This window comes from Ursus americanus, chromosome X (assembly GCF_024610735.1).
Source record: "Ursus americanus isolate L20-20 chromosome X, mUrsAme1.1.p, whole genome shotgun sequence".
Classification (NCBI taxonomy): domain Eukaryota; kingdom Metazoa; phylum Chordata; class Mammalia; order Carnivora; family Ursidae; genus Ursus; species Ursus americanus.
This window is the reverse complement of record NC_142164.1, coordinates 64048866-64069124: the sequence shown is the minus strand read 5'-3', so window position 1 is coordinate 64069124 and position 20259 is coordinate 64048866. Positions and strand designations below refer to the sequence as shown.

Here is a 20259-nt window from a genome sequence, read left to right as displayed (position 1 = left end):
ACATGTGTGCCACTTTCTTGTGGCTCTTGTGTTTTCTGATAGGAAATCAGTTATTTGAATCATTATCCCTCTATGTGGTAGTATTTTATTTTTCTCTTACTGCTTATATAATGGTTTCTTTAGCTTCGCTTTTTGGCAATTTTATTATGATGTATCTGGCTGTGGATTTCTCTGTGTTTATCCCTTTTGAAGTTTTCTTAGTTTCTTGAATCCATAGGTCTATGTCTATTGGAAAATTTAGGAAGTTTTCAGGCATTTATTTTCTCAAATATTTTCAGTCATACACTCTTTCCTCTTATCCTTCTGTTATTGTCTCATAGTTCCCTGAGCCTTTGTATATTTATGCTCAATATTTTCTGTATTAGTATTGGATAGTTTCTTTTTATTTCTTTTAAGTTCCTTTGTCATCTCCATTGTGCTGTTGAATCTGTCCATTTATTTTGTAATTTTAGTTACTGTATTTTTAACTTCAAAATTTTCACTTTTTTGATTGCCTATTGACAAGATTTTTACTTTCAATATTTGTTGCACTGAAGTTTGTGATTGCTTATCTCAGCATTTTTTTCTCGCATTTTTATAAATAGTTGTTTTAAGGTCTGTATCAGTTTTAAGAGCTGTCATCTTGTTGGTGTTTTTTGTTTGTTTGTTTTTGTTTTTTTAGGTAGGCTCCATGCCCAGCGTGGAGCCCAGTGTGGGGCTTGAACTCATGACCCTGAGATCAAGACCTGAGCTTAGATAAAGAGTTGGACGCTTAACTGACTAAGCCACCCAGGCACCCCTTGTTGGCATTTTTCATGATTTAATTCATGTTATGCAACCTTGGCAATAATGCTACAGAAGAAATGCTGTGCCATTCTCTGTGCATCATAGGACATGTTTTGGGTATGTCTTAATACATGTGATGGTAACTTTCATCTCTTGGCTAACGTGTACCAAAGTTTTCTACTGTAAAGTTACTGCTTTTTCCTTTCAATTTTATATGTATCTTGTGTGGATATACTTTGAGATTCTGCAAATGTTGTGTTTCTCATTGTACTTCTACCCACTGATTTTATCCATCCGTGCCTTTTACCTTCCACAACGATTATGTTAGTGTTTATTTAAAGGTTATTTAGGATTTCCATTATTCCTTCTATGTTTAATAGCTGGAAGTGTGTAAGAAATAGCTGTCCCTTCTCCCCATTTTATTTACTTAATCAAATATTTATTAGTATGGATTCATTGATATTTTTTTCATTCTTTTGGTTATAATCTTAATGCTATCATTTTGTTGTAATAGCTCTCAATTTTAGCCATTTGGCTTTTCTTCAGTTTGGCTTCTGTGTCCTTTTGATATGCTCTCGTTTTTTGGGCATTGTACTCCTTTCTCACACCACAGTATGTATTAGACACATCTTGTTTTTTCCCCACCCAGATCTGGAATCAACCATTTTTCTAAGGAATCCTGATTCCTGTTATTGGAGAATGGTTTTTAGAAAACAGTATTTGTGTACTCATTGTGTACTTAGTATTGTGTACTCAAAAGTGCATGTTTTTGTGGTATCATTGTTTTTAGGTCCTCTCAGTCAGCAGTTAGGAAGTATGTGTTTATAGTCACATATATAGACATCCCTTCTTTGTATAAGTATTCTTCTATATATATGTGTATTTGTGGTTGTGTGTATGTAAAACCATGAATTCATATTATGTGTGATTCCAAATAAAAGCACAGGGTTCATTCTCTTCTAGTCGTCCCGTTTTTTTTCATTGTAATTCCTTTTTGTGAAACTGAAAAACCTCGTTCTCATTATCCTTATATATATGTACTTTGCTTTATTTTAGAATGTTAGAAGTTTTTTGATTGTTTTTATGTTTGAAACAAAATTTCAAAATTACCAAAACATACCCCTCTAAGGAGAAATTTCCTAACTAGAGTACAGTATTTGTGTACAGTATGTCTTTACTCTTACAGTTGATAGTCAAAAATACTGTTTCTAAAGTTACTTAAGTCAGTTCTTTTCTTACCGCCCAGTTAAATTTGTTTATGTTACCCATTTGTTTTACAATTCAGTTATTTTTTTGTATTCTATTTTGGGTTTCCCCCCCATGTTGGTTATGTTGAAATATGTATTTATTTTTTGGTTATGTGAAACATTACCATGGTTCCTTGTGTCAAGCCTATACAAAAAGGTTTACAAAGAGAAGTGTCACTCCCTTCCTCATATATTACATATAGGAAAAACATTCCTAACCACTCCCTGTATATAATCAGTCTTGGTAGTTTCTGCTTTATACTCATTGAATTTCCTTTGCAGAAACGTACGGATACATGCATATTTTTGTATATCCCTTCTTTCCCCCTTATGTGAAAGATTGTATACTATAGCTATTCTTTTGAAATTTGATTTTTTTTTTCCATTTGTAGTATATCCTGGAAGAAGTCATTCTGTGTCAGGTAATAGAGATCGTCCTCATTCTTTTTTTTTTTCTGCTGCATTTTATTTTGTTATCGGATGCACTGTAGTTAAATAAACTTATGTGTATGGACATTAAGATTCTTTTCACTGTTTTCCGATTGCAGACAAGGCTAGGCTATAAGAATGGCTTTGTTTATATATATTTTTGTATTGTCGAAGATGTATCTATGGTATAGACTTCTGTAAGTTGTTAATTGCTTTTAAAGGCTGTCTTGTTAAGTATTGCCAAATATCCCTCCAAATGATTGTGCACTTTGCATTCATACCAGCTATGTGTGAGAGTACCTATGTCCTTACAGCTTCACCAGTTGAATGTATTTTTTTTTTAAGATTTTATTTATTTGACAAAGAGAGAGCAAGAGAGCATAAGCAAGGGGAGTGGCAGGCAGAGAAGAGGGGGAAGCAGCTTCCCCACCGAGCAGGGAGCCTGATATGGGGCTCCATCCCAGAACCCTGGGATCGTGACCTGAGCTGAAGGCAGATGCTTAACTGACTAAGCCACCCAGGCGCACCTGAATGTAGTTTTAAACAAGTGAAAGACTTTACTAAACATGCTGTATTTTTTTGCATTTAACAATAAACAGTGGTCATAAGTATATACATATGTATACAAAATGCATAGATGTACACCTATGCATATATACAATAGCTTCTTACTTTTTTCCCCTATATGTGTTTACCATATTTAAACAGGCCTCTCCTTTTTTATTTAAAGATTTTATTTATTTGAGAGAGAGAGAGCAGGAGCAGAGGGGAGGGGTAGAGGGAGAGGCACAAGCAGACTCCCCACTGAGCAGGGAGCCCAACGTGGTGCACCCCCAAGGCTCCCCTAATGAAGCTTTCTAGTTTTCTCACTATTATATACAATGATGTGAATAACTTCATGGTGGTTGTATTTTTGTGTTATTGTTGGAGTCATATCTAAAATCAGTTTCTTTCATCAGTGTTTTAGTTTTCAAAGTACAAATCTTTTACCTCTTTGGTTAGGTTTATTTATAGGTATCTTATGGTTTTGGTGCAATTTTAAATGGATTGATTCCTTGATTTCCCTTTCTGCTGCTTTATTATTGGTGTACAGAAATGGAACAGATTTCTGTATGTTGATTTTATATCCTGTGACTTTACTGAATTCATGTGTTGTTTTTAGCAATTTTTTGGTGCAGTCTTTTGGGTTTCCTACATGGAGTATCATGTCATCTGCAAATAGTGAAAGTTTGACTTCTTCCTTGCCTATTTGGATGCCTTTTCTTTTTGTTGTCTGATTGCTGTGGCTAGGATTTCCAATACTGTGTTAAATAACAGTGATGAGAGTGAACATCAGTGTCTTGTTCCTGACCATAGAGGAAAAGCTCTCAGTTTTTGCCCATTGAAGATGTGGGTTTTTTGTATATGGCCTTTATTATGTTGAGGTATGTTCCCTCTGTCCCTACTTTCTTGAGGGTTTTTATCATATCTATTCATGATCTTGTACTTTGTCAAATGCTTTTTCTGCATCTATTGAGAGGACTATTTGGTCTCGTCCTTTTTCTTTTATTAATGTAGTATATCATGTTGAACGACTGTTGTTGCAGCCCAAAAGTAAATCCCACTTGATCATGGTGAATCATTCCTTTCATGTACTGTTGGATTTGATTTGCTGGTATTTTGTTGAGAATTTTTACATCTATGTTCATCAGGAATATTGGCTTATATTTTTCTTTTTTAGTGGAGTCTTTGTTTGGTTTTGAAATCAAGATAATACTGGCCTCATAGGATGAGTTTGGAAGTTTTCCTTCCATTTCTGTTTTTTTGGAACAGCTTCACAAGAATAGGAATTAATTCTTTAAACACTTGGTAGAATTCCCTTGTGAAGCCATCTGACCCTGGACTTTTGTTTGTTGGGAGATTTTTGATTACTGGTTATTGATCTGTTCAAGTTTTCTATTCCTGTTTCAGTTTTGTTTACTTATATGTTTCTAGGAATTTACCCATTTCTTTCTTATTGTCCAATTTGTTGACATTTAATTTTTCATAATATTCTCTTATAATTGTTTGGATTTCTGTGGTGTTGGTTGTTCTTTTTCCTCTTTCACTTATTTTATTTATTTGGATCCTTTCTCTTTTTTTGGTAAGTCTCACTAGGGGTTTATCCATTTTATTAATATTTTCAAAGAAACAGCTTCTGGTTTCATTCATCTGTTTCTTTCTTTTCAGTATCATTTATTTCTGCTCGAATTTTTATTTCCCTTCTTCTGAGGACTATAGGCTTTCTTCGTTGTTCTTTTTCTAGCTCCTTTAGGCATAAGGTTAGGTTAGTATTTGAGATTTTTCTTGGTTCTTGAGATAGGCCTATGTTGCTGTATACTTCCCTCTTCTGAGGCTTTTGCTATATTCCAAAGGCTTTGGATCATTGTGTTTTTATTTTCATTTGTTTCCATGTATTTTTTTTATTCTTTAATTTCCTAGTTGACCAACTTATGGTGTTTAACCTCCATGTATTTGTGATCTTTCCAAATTTTTTCTTGTGCTTGACTTCAAGTTTCATAGTGTTGTGGTCAGAAAAGATGCACTGTATGATCTCAGTCTTTTTGTACTTATTGAGGCCTGATTTGTGACCTAATATGTGATTTATTCTGGAGAATGTCTCATGTGTACTTGAAAAGAATGCGTATTCTGCTTTGGGATAAAATGTTCTGAATATATCTGTTAAATCCATCTGGTCCAGTTTGTCATTCAAAACCATTGTTTCCTTGCTGATTTTCTGCTTAGATGATCTGTCCATTGATGTAAGCGGGGTATTAAAGTCCCCTATTTTTATCCGTGAGTTCCTTTATGTTGGTTATTAATTGTTATATATATTTGGGTGTTCCCAAATTGGGGGCAGAAATATTTACAGTTGTTAGATCTTCTTGTATGAATGGTTCCTTTTATTATGATATAGTGTCCTTCTTCATCTTCTGTTATACTGTTTGGTTTAAAATCTAGTTTTTCTGGCTTAAGTATTGCTGCTCCAGGTTGCTTTTGACATCCATTGCATGGTAAATGTTTCTCCATTCCTTCACTTTCAATGCGCAGGTGTGTTTAGGTCTAAAATGAGTCTCTTGTAGGCAGCATACAGATGCGTCTTGTTTCTTTTATCCTGATACCCTGTGTCTTTTGATGAGATCATTTAGTCCATTTACATTCAAAGTGATTATTGATAGATATGAATTTAGTGCCATTTTATTACTTGTTTTGTCATTATTTCTGGAGGTTTTCTCTGTTTCTTTCTAGTCTTTGTCACTTTTGGTCTTTCTTTCCCACCGAAAGAGTCCCCTTTAATATTTTTGCAGGGATGGTTTAGTGGTCATGACCTCCTTTGTTTTTGTTTGGGAAACTTTCTCCTTCTATTCTGAATGATAGCCTTGCTGGATAGAGTATTCTTGGCTGCAGATATTTCCCGTTCAGCTTGTTGAATATATCATGTCACCATTTTCTGGCTTGCCAGGTTTCTATGGAGAGATCTGCAGTTCACTTTATGGGTCTTTGTAAGTTAGGGACTTCTTTTTTCTTGCTGCTTTTAGGATTTTTCCTTTATCACTATATTTTGCAAATTTAACTACAATATATCTTGTTACTAGCCTGCTTTTGTTGATTTTGATGGGAGTTCTCAGAGCCTCCTGGATTTGGATGTCTGTTTCCCTCCTCAGATTAGGGAAGCTTTGAGCTATCATTTAAACTCAAACCTTCTGCCCCTTTTCCTCTCTTCTTCTGGGAGACCTATGATATGAATATTATTACGTTTGATGGAATCACTGAGTTCCCTAAGTCTACTGTTGTGATCCATCATTCTTCTTTCTCTCTTTTGTTCACCTTCATTATTTTCCATAATTCTGTCTTCTGTATGACTTACTCATTTCTCTGCTTCTTCCATCCTTGTAGTTATTACGTCCAGTCAGTTTCAAATCTCAGTTATTGCATTTCTCTTTTCTGCCTGATTTTTTTTTTTTTTAACTCTCCTCTCTGTGGTAAGGATCTCCCTGATGTCTTTCATGCTTTCCCCAAGCCCGGAGAGTATCCTGACAATTGTTGTTTTAAATTCTCCATCAGGCATATTATTTATATCTGTTTCGATTAGATCTCTGTGACCTTTTCTTGTTTTCTTTTGGGATGAATTCCTCCTTCTCGGCACTTTGGCTATCTCTCTGTCTTCTGAGTGTTAGGAAAGCCTGTTATGTTTCCTGCTCCTGAGGGTAATGGCTTTAGGAAGAAAAGGTCAGGTAGTGTACAGGGCCTGGTACTTCATTGAGTGTCTCTGGTGTGTGCTGCATGCACTCTGCTCTCCCTCATGCAGCACTCTCCCTCTTCTCTCCCTCTTGGAGCAGCACTCTGCTCCTATATCCCTTGGGTCAGTCATCTGTAGAGGTCGTCCTTGCCCGCAGTAGGCAGTGCAAGGCTGCTCTGTTCCTTGGGTCAGTCATCTGCACTGGCTGCTCTCTCCCTCGGGTCAGTCATCTGCAGAGGTCCTCCTTGCCTGCAGTGGGCAGTGTTTGGATCTTGGCCAGAATGTGGCGAGTTTTAACTAGGTGTGCTCTGGTCTGCTTGTTACGTAAGACCTGATGCTACTTCCATTACAACTGAAGCCTTGCAGAACTCTGTGGTGCGGGGGGCGGGGGGGGGGCACCTGGCTGGCTCAGTCACTTAACTGTCTGCCTTTGGCTTAGGTCTTAATCTCAGGGTCCTGGGATCTAGCCCCACAGCAGGCTCCCTGCTCATTAGGGAGCCTAGTTCTCCCTCTCCCTCTGCCCCCACTCCCACGTTCGCTCTCTTCCGTGCTCTCTCTCAAATAAATCTTAAAAAATAAAAAACAAAAACGAAAATCTGTACCATTGGTAGACGTGGTGCATGCAGGGCTTTCTGCTGGTCTCCTGGGGAAGGGGACTGCTGTGCTTTTCCTTATGCACACGTGCTGGAGTCAAGCGTTAGCAGACTGCACGGGGCTGGGGAGGAGGACTTGGTGAAAGCCGGTAAGCCGGTTAGTCAGCCAGGCAGCCAGTGTTGGTGCTGTGCTGTTTGTTGAAGTTGGTTTGTACTGAGAGGCGGTGGAGGAAAATGGCGTCAGCCAGCTCCCCCCCCCCCCACCCGAGAGGGGAGTCTGTACTTGTTGCTCTCAGGAAGCACTCCTAGAAGAGTGAATAATTTCCCCTCGCGTGTCCCATGTTTTCATACTGTCTCCAGGTTGCTTGCCTTCCTGGAGCGGCAGTTCATTGCACTTTGGGCTGTATCCCAGCCAAGCCTGCTGAGTTTTAAAACTCCAAACTTCAATAGGGAAACTCCAAACTTCAGTAGGGACCAGGTGTTCTGGGGACCTGCGATGGTCTTCTGGGGTAGGGTCTCTCACTCCACTGGAACTAATGCAGGCTTGATCAAGAAGGGCAGTTACGCCAGAGTGCAGGGGCGTGAGATTTGGAGCAAAGCAGGCTAAATAGCCAGTGTCTGATTTATCCCCCCTCAGCCCGTGTCTTTATGCCTATGCTGAGGGACGCAGGAGGGAAATGGCAGCCGTGGCTCTTTTGTCCCCAGAGAGGCAAAGCCAGCTCTCACAGATAACGCTCCAGGAAGAGTGAACAGTCTGTCCCCATGTGCCATAGGCAGTCCTCAGATGGTGCCGTCTGCCCTGCGTTGCTTGCCTGCCTTCTCTTCAGGAGTAGGGCAGTGCCCCCAGGTCTCTATCCCAGCCAAGCCTGTGGACCTCTAAAACTCAAGCCTTTAAGCCCCCGCTGGTTACAAAAACTCATGAAAATCAGCCTCTCTGGTTTTCCCAGCCAGTGGCTTTGGAGAAGTATTCTTGTGTGTATCCCTGTGCATGGTACTCTCTCTCTTGCCTTTCTCCGAGACCAGGGCTCCCTCCCCGTCACAGCACCCGCAGTCCATTTCTCCCCCAAAGCACCTCTCGGTACTTCCTAAGTTCCTTGATGTGGCCTCTTCTCTCCCTCTAGTTGTGCAGTTTGTTCTGACAGTGCTCGGGTTGATTTCTTGGGTATTTAGAATGATTTGATAGTTACTGGTTGTGTTTGAGGGATGAGGCAAGCCTAGGGCCCTCCTACTATACCGCCATCTTAGCTCTTTTTATTTTTTCCCAATTTTCATATTTAAAAAATATTGCCAGTTTGGTGAAGAATGGCATCCCAGTGTTTTTTAAATTTGTATTTTTAAAAACTTTGAGTTTAAAGTTTTTCTCATTTTTAAGTATCATTTTTATAGGCTTTTCTTTTGCAAGTAGTTCCTTTTTTCCCTATTTGTTAGATTTTTGATAATTTTTCTGCAATTTTAAAGAATTCTGTATGTTTAATGGAATATAGCCCTATGTGGAGATAAATTGCATATATTTTCCTTGAGTTTGTTAGCTATCTTTCTTCCTTTTTTTTTCCCCCCAACTTAGATGATGTAAGAAAGACATTAGGGTTCGAAGCCGATGGCCAAGAAAGAATTCTTGAGATGTCTTTGGTGCAAAAAAGTGATTTTATTAAAACATGGGGACAGGACCCATGGGCAGAAAGAGCTGCGCTGGGGTCATAAGGAGTGGCCCATTACATACTTTCAAGTTGGGAGGGGTTAGGGATAGCGTAAGTCTCTAAGGAATTTGGAAGCAAGGTTTCCAGGACCTTGACGGGGGCTAGCTATTGTTGGGAAAAGGTCATTTATTACCATCTAATAAAACCTTAGTCATGAGACCCTTCAGATGTATATCAGTGGGCCAATGCTTGGAGGATGATTGCCAACACGGTATCTTAGAGATAAAAGAAGTTAAGGCATTTTTATACGTTAAAGTAGACTTACAGGATGGGGGGGGTAGGCTAGGATTGTCTTTTGCCCTTAGCAAAGTATTAACCTCGAGGCAGTTGAGTCCCTAGCGGAATGTCACTCTGCCTGTGTCAAGGACTTGCCACTGGGCTGTAGGAAATAAGGAAATTTAATAATTTTTCTTCTGCCTTTGTTTCCCACATCAAGATACAATTTATAAATAAATTAAAATTGACAGTACCTTAGTTTATTTGTTCACTTGTTGAAGGACTTTTTGGTTGTCTCCAGGTTTTGATGGTGAATAAAGCCTCTGAATATTTCATACCAGTTTTGGTATGGATATGTATTTTTAGTTTTGTTTTGGGTAAATACCTAGGAATAGGATTACTGGGTCCCATTGTAAGAGTATATCTAACCTTACAAGAGACTGCCAAATAGTTTTCCAAAAAAAGCTTTACTGTTTTACATTCCCACCTGAAATATGTGAGTTTCAGATGTTTTACACCCTCACCAGCACGTCATAGTGTTTTAAAAAAGCCATTCTAATAAGTGTTTGGTAGTATTTTGTCATTTTAATATGCATTTCCCCAGTAATTATGATGTTGAATATCTTTTAATGTGTTATTTGACATTTATATCTTTCGTGAAATGTCTGGTCAAATTTTTTGTTGCTTGTCTTAGCATTGACATAGAATGTTTCTTCATATTTTCTAGGTATAAGTCCTTTGTCAGATAATAAGTATTTTGAATATTTTCTCCCATTCCCTAGGGTGCCTTTTGGTTTTCTTAAGGATGTCATTAAAAAAATCAGAAGTTTTTTTGTTTTTTTAACTTTGTTTCTGTTTTTGTTTTTAAAGATTTCACCCATTTATTTGTCAGAGAGAGAGAGAGCACAAGCAGGGGGAGTGGCAGGCAGAGGGAGAAGCAGGCTCCTTGCTGAGCAAGGAGCCCCATGCGGGACTTGCTCCCAAGACCCTGGGATCATGACCTGAGCCAAAGGCAGATGCTTAACCAACTGAGCTACCCAGGCATCCCAAAGATCAGAAGTTTTTTGATGAAATCCATTTCATAAAGTTTTTTTCTTATATGGTATGTACTTTATGGTTTTTTTTGTTTGTTTCAAGTTTTTATTTAAATTCTAGTTAGTTAACATATAGTGTAATATTGGTTTCTGGAGCAGAATTAAGTGATTCTTCACTTACATATAACACCCAGTGCTAATCACAAGTGCCGTCCTTAATACCTGTCACCCATTTAGCCCATCCCTTGCCTACCTCCCCTCCAGGAACTCTAGTTTGTTCTCTGTAGTCAGGAGTCCCTTATGGTTTGCCTCCCTATCTTTTTTTCTTCCTTCCCCTATGTTAATCTGTTTTGTTTCTTAAATTCCACATATGAGTGAAATCATGGTATTTGCCTTTCTCTGACTGATTTTGCTTACACTCTAGCTCCTTTATGTCATTGCAAATGGCAAGATTTCATTCCTTTTGATGGTTCAGTAATATTCCATTTTATATATTTATCACATCTTCTTTATCCATTTGTCGGTTGATGGATATTTGGGCTCTTTTCATAATTTAGTTCTTGTTGATAATGCTGCTATAAACATCAGGGTGCATGTATCCCTTCCAATCAGTATTTTTGTATTCCTTGAGTAGATACCTAGCAATGCAATTGCTGGATTGTAGGGTAGTTCTATTTTTAACTTTCTGAGGCACCTCTGTACTATTTTCCAGAGTGTCTGTGCCAATTTGCATTCCCAACAACAGTGTAAGAGGGTTTACCTTTCTCCACATCCTTGCCAACACCTGCTGTGAGGTGGTATCTCATTGTAGTTTTTATTTGTATTTCCCTGATAGTGATGTAGAGCATCTTTTCATGTGTCTGTTGTTCATCTGTATGTCTTCTTTGGAAAAATGTCTATTCATATCTTCTGTCCATTTCTTAACTGGATTATTGGTCTTTTGGGTTTGGATTTTATAAGTTCTTTATAGATTTTAGATACTAAACCCTTTATCAGATACGTTATTTTCAAGTATCTTCTCCCATTCTGTATGTTGCCTTTTAGTTTTGTTGATTGTTTCCTTTGCTGTGTAGAAGTTTTTTTTTTTTTTTTTGAAGACCCAGTAGTTCGTTTTTGCTTTTTTTAATCCCTGTTTCCAGAGACGTGTCTTGTAAGAAGTTGCTAAGACCAATGTCAAAGAGGTTGCTGCCTCTGTTCGCTAGGATTTTAATGGTTCCTTGTCTCACGTTTAGGTCTTTCATCCATTTTGAATTTATTTCCGTTTACGGTGTTAGAAAGTGTTCCAGTTGCATTCTTCTGCATGTTGCTGTTCAGTTTTCCCCACACCATTTGTTGAAAAGAGTGTTTTTCCCAATGGATATCCTTTCCTGCTTTGTTGAAGGTTAGTTGACCATGTAGTTATGGGTCCATGTTTTTTATCTAATTAATATTTTCCTATGCCAAAGTAGAAAATATATTCTGTTTTCTTGTTTTATCATTTCACTTCTTACATTTAGGTCTTTAAATCTATTAAAGTTAATTTCATTTACTTTAATTAATTTTATTTATAGAATAGTTTTAGACTTACAGAAAAGTTGAGTAGCTAGTAAAGAGTTCCCATACTACTCCCTCCCCATCATAGTTTGTCTGTCTTGCATTAGTCATATTACTGTTAAGTATCATCTAGAGTTTATATTAAGGTTCACTCTTTGTGTCCTACAGTTCTAAGAGTGTTGACATATGCATGATGTCTTGTGTATAACATTACAGTATTACACAGAATAGTTTCCCCTGTGCACCATCTGCTCATCCCTTCCTTTCTTCTGCTTCCCTGAAGTCCCTGGCAACCAGTGATCCATTTACTTTCTCTATAGCTTTTCCTTTTCCATGTTATGTAGTCTGAATTATACAGTGTGTAACCTTTTTAGAGTGGCTTCTTTTACTTAGCAATGTGCTTTTAAGATCCCTCCGTGTCTTTTCATGGTTTGATAGTTCATTTCTTTTTAGCAGAGAATAATAATTCAGTGTCTGGATGTACCATAGTTTACTTACCATTCACCTACTGAAGAATATCTTAGTTGCTTCTTATTTTTGACAATTGATGTATTATTAAGTAAACCCATATCTTTATAAATCAAGCTCCCTAAACATCCTTGTGTAGGTTGTTGTGTGGACATAAATTTTCAGTTCTTTTGGGTAAATAGCAAGAAGCATGATTGCTGAATTGTATGGTAAGAATATGTTTAGTTTTGTAATAACTGCCAAACTGTCTTCTACAGTGGCTGTGGTATTTTGCATTTTCACTAGCAATGAATGATAGTTTCTGTTGCTCTTTTTCCTTCCTAGCATTTGGTATTACCAATTTTGTTTTGTTTTGTTTTTTTGTTTTTGCTTTTTAAAAATATTTCAGCTATTCTGAAAGGTGTGTAGTGGTATTTCATTGTTGTTTTAATTTGCAGTTCTTTTATGACATACATTGTACATCTTTTCATCTCCTTATTTTCTTTGAGTCACTGTTAGATGTTTTGCTTATTTTTTTGACTAGGTTTCTTGTTTCCTTATTGTTGAGTTTTGAGAGTTCTTTCTATAGGGTCGCCTGGGTGGCTCAGTAAGTTAAGCGTCTGCCTTCAGCTCAGGTCATGATCCCAGGGTCCTGGGGTCGAGCCCCGCGTTGGGCTCTCTGCTCAGCAAGGAGTTTGCTTCTCCCTCTGCCCCTCCCCCCATTCATGCTCTCTCTCTCTCTCTCTCTCTCTCTCTCCATGCTATCTCTCTCTCGAATAAATAAATACAATCTAAAAAAAAAAGAGTTCTTTGTATATTTTGAGTACACATCCTTTATCTGATAGTGTTTTGCAAGATCTTTTCTTAGACTCTGATTTATCTTTTCATTTTCTTTGTACTGTCTTGTACAAAGCAGTACGACTTATTTTAGTTAAGTTTAACTTATCAGTTATTTCTTTTGTGGATCATGGTTTTGGTGTTGTATGTAAATTGTGCTTAAAGGAAATATTTAAGACAATTATGGTATAATTGGGGGAGGGTCAAGGGTCATAAAGGAGGGGTAGTTTCTACACTTGATTTTAACTAGTAAAATGTTGATAGTAGACTGTGTTAACGTGTGTGTATATATATGTGTGTATATATATGTATGTAAGAAAATAGAAAACTAAGAGAACAAAGGAAAAATAAAACGGCAGAGGTTAGCTTTAATATATTGACAATTACATTAGATTTAAATGGTCTAAATGCACTTAAGACACTTAAAGACAAGAGACTGTCAGAGTAAAGTAGTAGTCATGACCCAATTATATGTGTTAATAAGAAACTCACTTCGATTTTATAGGCAGATTGAAGGTAGAGTTGTAGGCAGAGATATGCCATGCAAACCTCAAAGTAAAGCCGTAGTGACCTTTTTTTTTAATTTATTTTTTTATTTTTAAATAATCTCTACAGCCAGTACAGGGCTTGAATTTACAGCCCCAAGATCAAGAGTCACATGCTCTAGCTGACTGATCCATTCAGGCACCCCAGTAGTGACTATTTTAATACAGATAAAGTAGGCTTTAGAACAAATATATATATATATATATATACACACACACACACATATATACATATATATATATATATGGAGATTATATATAATCTATATATATAATCTGTATATATAATAAAATTAAAGTTAAAAATATATATAATCTATATAAGGGGAGGACACTTTGTAATGATAAAATTCGCTTATAAGATATGGCAGTCCTGGGGCATCTGGGTGGCTTAGTTGGTTATGTGTCTGACTCTTGATTTCGACTCAGTCACCATCTCAGAGTCATGAGATCGAGCCCCACATCAGGCTTTTCCCTCAGTGCAAAGTCTGCTTAAGATTCTCTCCCTCTCCCTCTGTCCCCGACTCAGGTCACCATCTCAGAGGAGATTGAGCCCCACGTCGGGCTTTTCCCTCGGTGCAGAGTCTGCTTAAGATTCTCTCCCTCTCCCTCTGCCCCCTCCCCCAACTCTCTCACTTGACCACTCTCTCTCTCTCTCTCTCAAAAAGAAAAAAAAAGATATGGCAATTCCAAAGTGCATGTACCAAACAATAGAATTATAAGACTTCAGCAGTCTTTTCACAATTGGCAGAACAATGAGACAGAGTATCAGTATGTGTATAGAAGAACTCAACAGTGGGGCACCTGGGTGGGTCAGTTGGTTAAGCGTCTGCCTTCGGCTCAGGTCATGATCCCAGAGTCCTGGGATGGAGCCCTGCATCAGGCTCCCTGCTCAGTGGGGAGCCTGCTTCTCCCTCTCCCTCTGCCTGCTGCTCCCCATGCTTGTGTTCTCTGTCAAATAAATAAATAAAATCTTTAAAAAAAAAAAAAAGAACAGTACTGTAAACCAACAAGATTTAATTGGCATTTATAGAACATTTCATACAACAACTGAAGAATATACATTATTTTTTTAACAGCGTTTATTTTTTAAAGTTTTAAGTTTACAGAAAAATTGAGAAAACCAGTTTCCTTTATTACTATCTTGTATTCGTATGGTACATGTATTACAATTGAGCCAATACTGATATATATTAACTAAGATCTATAGTTTACATTAGGGTTCACTCTGCATTATATAGTATATTTGATAAATTTAAAATTACATGCGTTCACTATTACAGTTTCATACAGAGTAGTTACACTGCCCTAAAAATCCCCTCCCTGTACTCCCACCTTTTCATCCATCCCTTGAAACTCCTGACAACTACTGGTATTTTTTACTGTCTTCATTGTTTTGCCTTTACCAGAGTGTCATGCAAATCATACATTATGTAGCCTTTTCACTTTATTTCTTTCACATAGCAATATGTATTAAAGTTCCTCTCTGTCTTCCTGGGTTGATAGCTCATTTCTTTTTGTTGCTGAGTAATAAATACATACTATTTTATAGTGTTTTCTGTGCTATTTATAAGATACAGGGGCGCCTGGGAGGCTCAGTCAGTTAAGCATCTGACTCTTGGTTTCATCTCAGATCATGAGATCGAGCTCTCATCAGGCTCCATGTTCAGTGTGGAGTCTGCTTGAGTTTCTTGCTCCCTCTGCCCCTCCCCGGCTCACATGGGCTTGTGCGCTCTCTCTCTCTCTCTCTCAAATTAAAAAAGAGATTTACCAAGATAGACCAAACTTCAGCAATGAAACAAACCTCAACAAATTTAAAATAACTGAAATAATACAGGGTATGTTCTGACTATATAATAGACTCAAACTAAAAATTAAAAACAAAAATAAGGAATTCTAACCAGCTGGATATTAAACAGCATGCTTAAGTAATCTATGGGTCAAAGTTAAAGTCTCAAGGGGGGAAATTTTATATATATGCATATATATATTTATGTATCTGAAAGAACATGTAAGCACAGCTATCAAAATATGTGAGACAAAGTATTAAGGCATTGTGTGGAGAAGAATTTATAGCACTATAAATTCTTTCTTTCTTTCTTTTTTTTTTTTTAAAAGATTTTATTTATTTGTCAGAGAGAGAGAGAGAGAGGAAGAGAGCAAAAGCAGGGGGTGTGGGAGGCAGAGGGAGAAGCAGGCTCCCCGCTGAGCAGGGGGCCCAATGGAAGACTGGATTCCAGGACCCTGGGATCATGACTTGAGCCAAAGGCAGACACTTAACTGACTGAGCCAACCAGGCAGCCCACCAGTAAATATTTTTGTTAGAAATAAGGAAAGGTGTCAATTCCATAATCTACTTCCCACTTCATGAAACTAAAAAAGAAAAAAAAAGAGCATAATTAACCCCAAATCAGCGAAAGGAAGGAAATAATAAGGTAAGAAATTAATGAGTTTGTTGCACCTGGGTGGCTCAGTTGGTTAAGTTTCTACTTTCAGCTCAGGTCATGATCTCAGGGTCCTGGGATTGAGCCCCTCGTTGGAGTCCCTGCTCAGTGGGGAGTCCGTTTCTCCTTCTCTCTCTGCCCCTCCCCTTGCTCGTGTTTTCTGAAACTCACTCTCAAATAAATAAAATCTTTTAAAAAAATTAATGAATTTGAGAGTAGAAAAATAATAGAGAAATCAGTGAAACAAAAAGTAACATTGGTAAACTACCAATAAACATTGGTAAACAGAGAGAGAGAATTCAAGTCATTAGTATCAGGAAAGATCCTACAGCCCTTGAAAAGATAATAAGGGCATAATATGAACAACTTTATACCCATAAATTAATCAACTTAGAAGTAAAAGAACGATCTTCAAAATCGACAAACTGCCAAATCTAAATCAAGATGAAATTGATTAGAACTTGAATAGTCCCACAGCCATTAAGGAAATTGAAAGTGTAATTTGAAAGGTGCTAAATAGAAATCTTAAGACCTAGATGATTTCACTTTTATATACTATAAATTAAGGAATAATTAAGACCAACTTTACATAATCTCATGCAAAAAGCAGAACTTATTTTGACAGTAGTATTACCCTGATATGAAAACAATGCAAAATTTGTACAAACCCCCCCTAAAACTACAGACCAATATTTTTCATCATCTTAGACCCAAAATACTTTTAACATACTAGCAAATTGAATGTAGTCATGTATGAGAATTATACACCATGACCAAATGGAATTTTCCTTGGTATGCAAGGCTGGTTCAGCATTTGAAAATCAATCAATATAATGCACATTATCAACAGGATAAAGAAGAAAAATCATGTGATTATATTAAATTGATCCCCAAAAGGTATACGACAATATCAGATGCCTGTTTATGATAACTCTTAGAGAATGAGGTATATAGGGTAACTCCCTTGACTTGATAAACAGCATCTACAAAAACCCCACAGATAACATCATATATAATGGTGAAAGATTGCATACATATCCCTAGGGTCAGAAAAAATGGCAAGAATATTACTCCTACCTGTATTATTCAACATAGTGCCAAAAAGTCAAGCCACTGTAGTAAGGCAAGAAAATGAAATAAAAAGTGTCCTAATTAAAAAGAAATTTGTCCCTATTTGCAGATAACACGTTTGTATATGTAAAAATTTAAAGGAATCTACACAAAAGCTCCCCAAATTCCTAGAATTAGTGACTTCAGCAATGTTATAGGCTACAACATCAGTATACAAATATCAGTCATATTTCTGTATATTATTAATGAATGTGTGAAAACCAGAATTTATAATACAATTTACAACTACTCCAAGGAAATATAATACTTAGATATAAACTTAATAGAACATATAGGATCTGTATTCTAGAAATTATTGAATGCTGATGAAAGAGACCAAGACCTAAATAATTGAAGATATTTACCATGTTCATGAATTGGAAAACAATATATTGAAGATGTCAGTTGTCCCCAAGGTGATACAGTTTTAATGGAATTACTATATAAATCCTAGGGTGTTTTTGTAGATATAGAGAAGCTTATTCTAAAATTTATATGAAAGGGTCAGTCGGTTAAGCATCTGCCTGCAGCTCAGGTCATCCCGGGTTGGAGCCCTGCGTCAGGCTCCCTGCTCAGCAGGGAGTCTGCTTCTCCCTCTCCTGCTCCTCCTGCTTGTGCTTTTCTCTGTCAAATAAATAAATAAATAAATAAATAAATAAATAAATAAATAAAATCCTTAAATAAATAAAATTTATATGAAAAAGCAAAGGCCCTAGAATAGCTAAGACAATCTTGAAAAAGACTGAATTGGTGGAATCATTCTACCTGTTACTAATGTCTACTGTATATTTAGAATAATCAAGACAGCATTAAACTGGTAGAGGGATAGACATATCAATTTGACAAAATCAAGAACTGAGAAATAGACACAGTTATGCCTACCTGATTTTGACAAAAGCAGAAAAACAGTTCAGTAGGGAAAGAGCCTTTTCAACAATGGTGCTTGTGCAACTGGACATCCATGGGGGAAAAAAAGACTCTTGGCCTGAGATTCACACCTTGTACAAAAATGAACTGAAAACAAATTCTAGACTTCAGTGTAAAAAAGTAAAACTTAAAACTATAAAACTTCTAGAAGAAAACAGAGAAAATAAGATCTTGGGGTAGACAAGGAGTTCATATACTTAACTTCAAAAGCATGACCTGTAAAAGGAAAAATTGATTAATTAAACTTCATGAACACCAAAAAGTCTTATTCTGCTAAAGACTGTTAAGAGCACGTAAAGAGAAGCTATAGAGTGGCAGCAGTTTATTTGTAAACTGTGTGTCTTGCATGTAAATACTAGTACATTTAGTAATAAATACATAAAAAAACTAGAAACGAAAAAGTAAAAAACCAGACCGGTTAATCCAGTGAGAACATGGACAAAAGACATGAAGAAATGTTTCAAGGAAGGAGATATGCAGATGGCACATTAGAAAAGGAAGAGCTGTTCAACATCATAAACCATTTTTGAAATACAAATTAAAACCACAAGGAAATATATCTACGTATTAAAATAATAAAATGAAAAATAGAGGTAACATCAAGTGTTGGTTAGGATGCAGAGAGTCTGGATTACTCATGTTTTTGATGGGAATGTAAAATGTTACATAGCCATTCTGGAAAAGTTTAGCAGTTTCTTATTATATTAAACATGCAACTACTGTATAACCCAGCAGTTACAGTCTTGAGAGTAAAAAATAAATCCCAGAGAAATGAAAATTTGTGTTCACACAAAAACCTGTGTATGAATCTTATTCATAATAGTAACAATGTAGAAATTCCAGATGTCTTTTATTTTTTTAATTTATTTTTTCTTTTATTTTTTAGATTTGAGAGAGAGCGAGCATGAGCGGAGGGGGGCAGGCAGAGGAGGAGAGAGAAGTAGACTCCCTGCTAAACAGGGAGCCCTATGCGAGGCTGGATCCCAGAACCCTGAGATCATGACCTGAGCTGAAGGCAGATGTTCAGCCACCTGAGCCACCCAGGCCCCCCTTCCCTGATGTCCTCTAATGGTTGGATGCCTAAACCAATTCCGGTATGTTCATTGCAAATTGTTAAATTAACAATTGTGTGTGTGGTTTTTTTTAAAAAGATTTGTTTAATCATTTGAGAGAGAGAGCAGGGGGAGGGGTAGAAGGAGAGAATCCACAAGCAGACTCCCTGCCAAGCACGGAACCAGACATGGGGCTCCATCTCCCACAACTCATGAGATCATGACCTGAACAAAAACCAGGAGGGGATGCCTAACCAACTGAGTCATCCAGGCACCCCAGATTTACATTTGTTAAGTAGAGCTCCTTGGGGTGTTTGATGATAAGCCCAGGTGCTATAAGAGACCACATGGAAAATTGAAATAGAGAGGTTCTTTACTCACAGGTCCTTGGTGGTCAGTATACTACACATCTTGAGGAGCCACATGAAGAAGTCAAGGCAGGGTACAGGTAGACAGCAGGTCAGTACCTGGGGCACATGGCTTTGTTAGGGTCTGTAGGTAGTGCTTTGGGGTTTCTGAGCTAAGACTGGATTGGTCAATTCAAACCAAGAAAAGCAAGGTTTTGGTAAGCTTCTCAGAGGTCTAATATAAGAGGTGCACAAGGGAAAAGCCCTGGGAGGCAAGGGAGACTTTATCACAAGGGGCATTGGGGAAATTGTATCAGGACTTAACATAGTTATGACTCTGCAGGCTATTATCCAGGGCATGTGTTTGCATGAAGACCAAATGTCAGTTTAAGGCCTCTTCAGGCCTGTTAGCCAAACAAAATGGATGCCGAGGCACCAATACCATGGAGAAGCTTAGCTAAACTCTTGATATGTGTAATACCACTTAGGAATAAAAAAGAATGAAGTTGATACAACAACTTGGGTGAATCCCCAGAGAATTAATGCCAAGTAAAAGAATCCAGTTGCGGAAGGTACCATTTATATAGTATTCTGAAAATGACAGAATCATTGAAATGAAGAATAGAGTAGTGGTTCTTAAGTTTCAAGGATGGGGTTGGGTTCAGGAGGGTGATGGGTTATAAAAGATCACATGAAATGTCTTTGTGTTAATGAAAATGTTCTGGGGGCACCTGGGTGGCTCAGTTGGTTAAGCGTCTGCCTTCGGCTCAGGTCAGGA

The 20259-nt window shown here is 37.3% G+C and overlaps 1 long non-coding RNA gene across 11 annotated transcripts in view; it reads left to right on the top strand.

Moving 5' to 3' along the window:
- Nucleotides 1-20259, top strand: part of LOC123788117 (uncharacterized) — a 93843-nt gene that overhangs the window by 10519 nt on the left and 63065 nt on the right. For 3 of the 11 annotated variants that reach the window (XR_015723332.1, XR_015723327.1, XR_006778423.2), the window contains exon 4: nucleotides 18969-19176. The exons of 1 other annotated variant lie outside the window; for it this stretch is intronic. This is a non-coding gene — a long non-coding RNA (uncharacterized LOC123788117). Of the gene's footprint in view, nucleotides 1-661; nucleotides 883-2404; nucleotides 2435-10075; nucleotides 10308-18968; nucleotides 19177-20259 lie in introns of all 11 variants that reach the window. 7 more of the 11 variants (XR_015723328.1, XR_006778424.2, XR_015723330.1 and 4 more) reach the window with 6 other exon arrangements.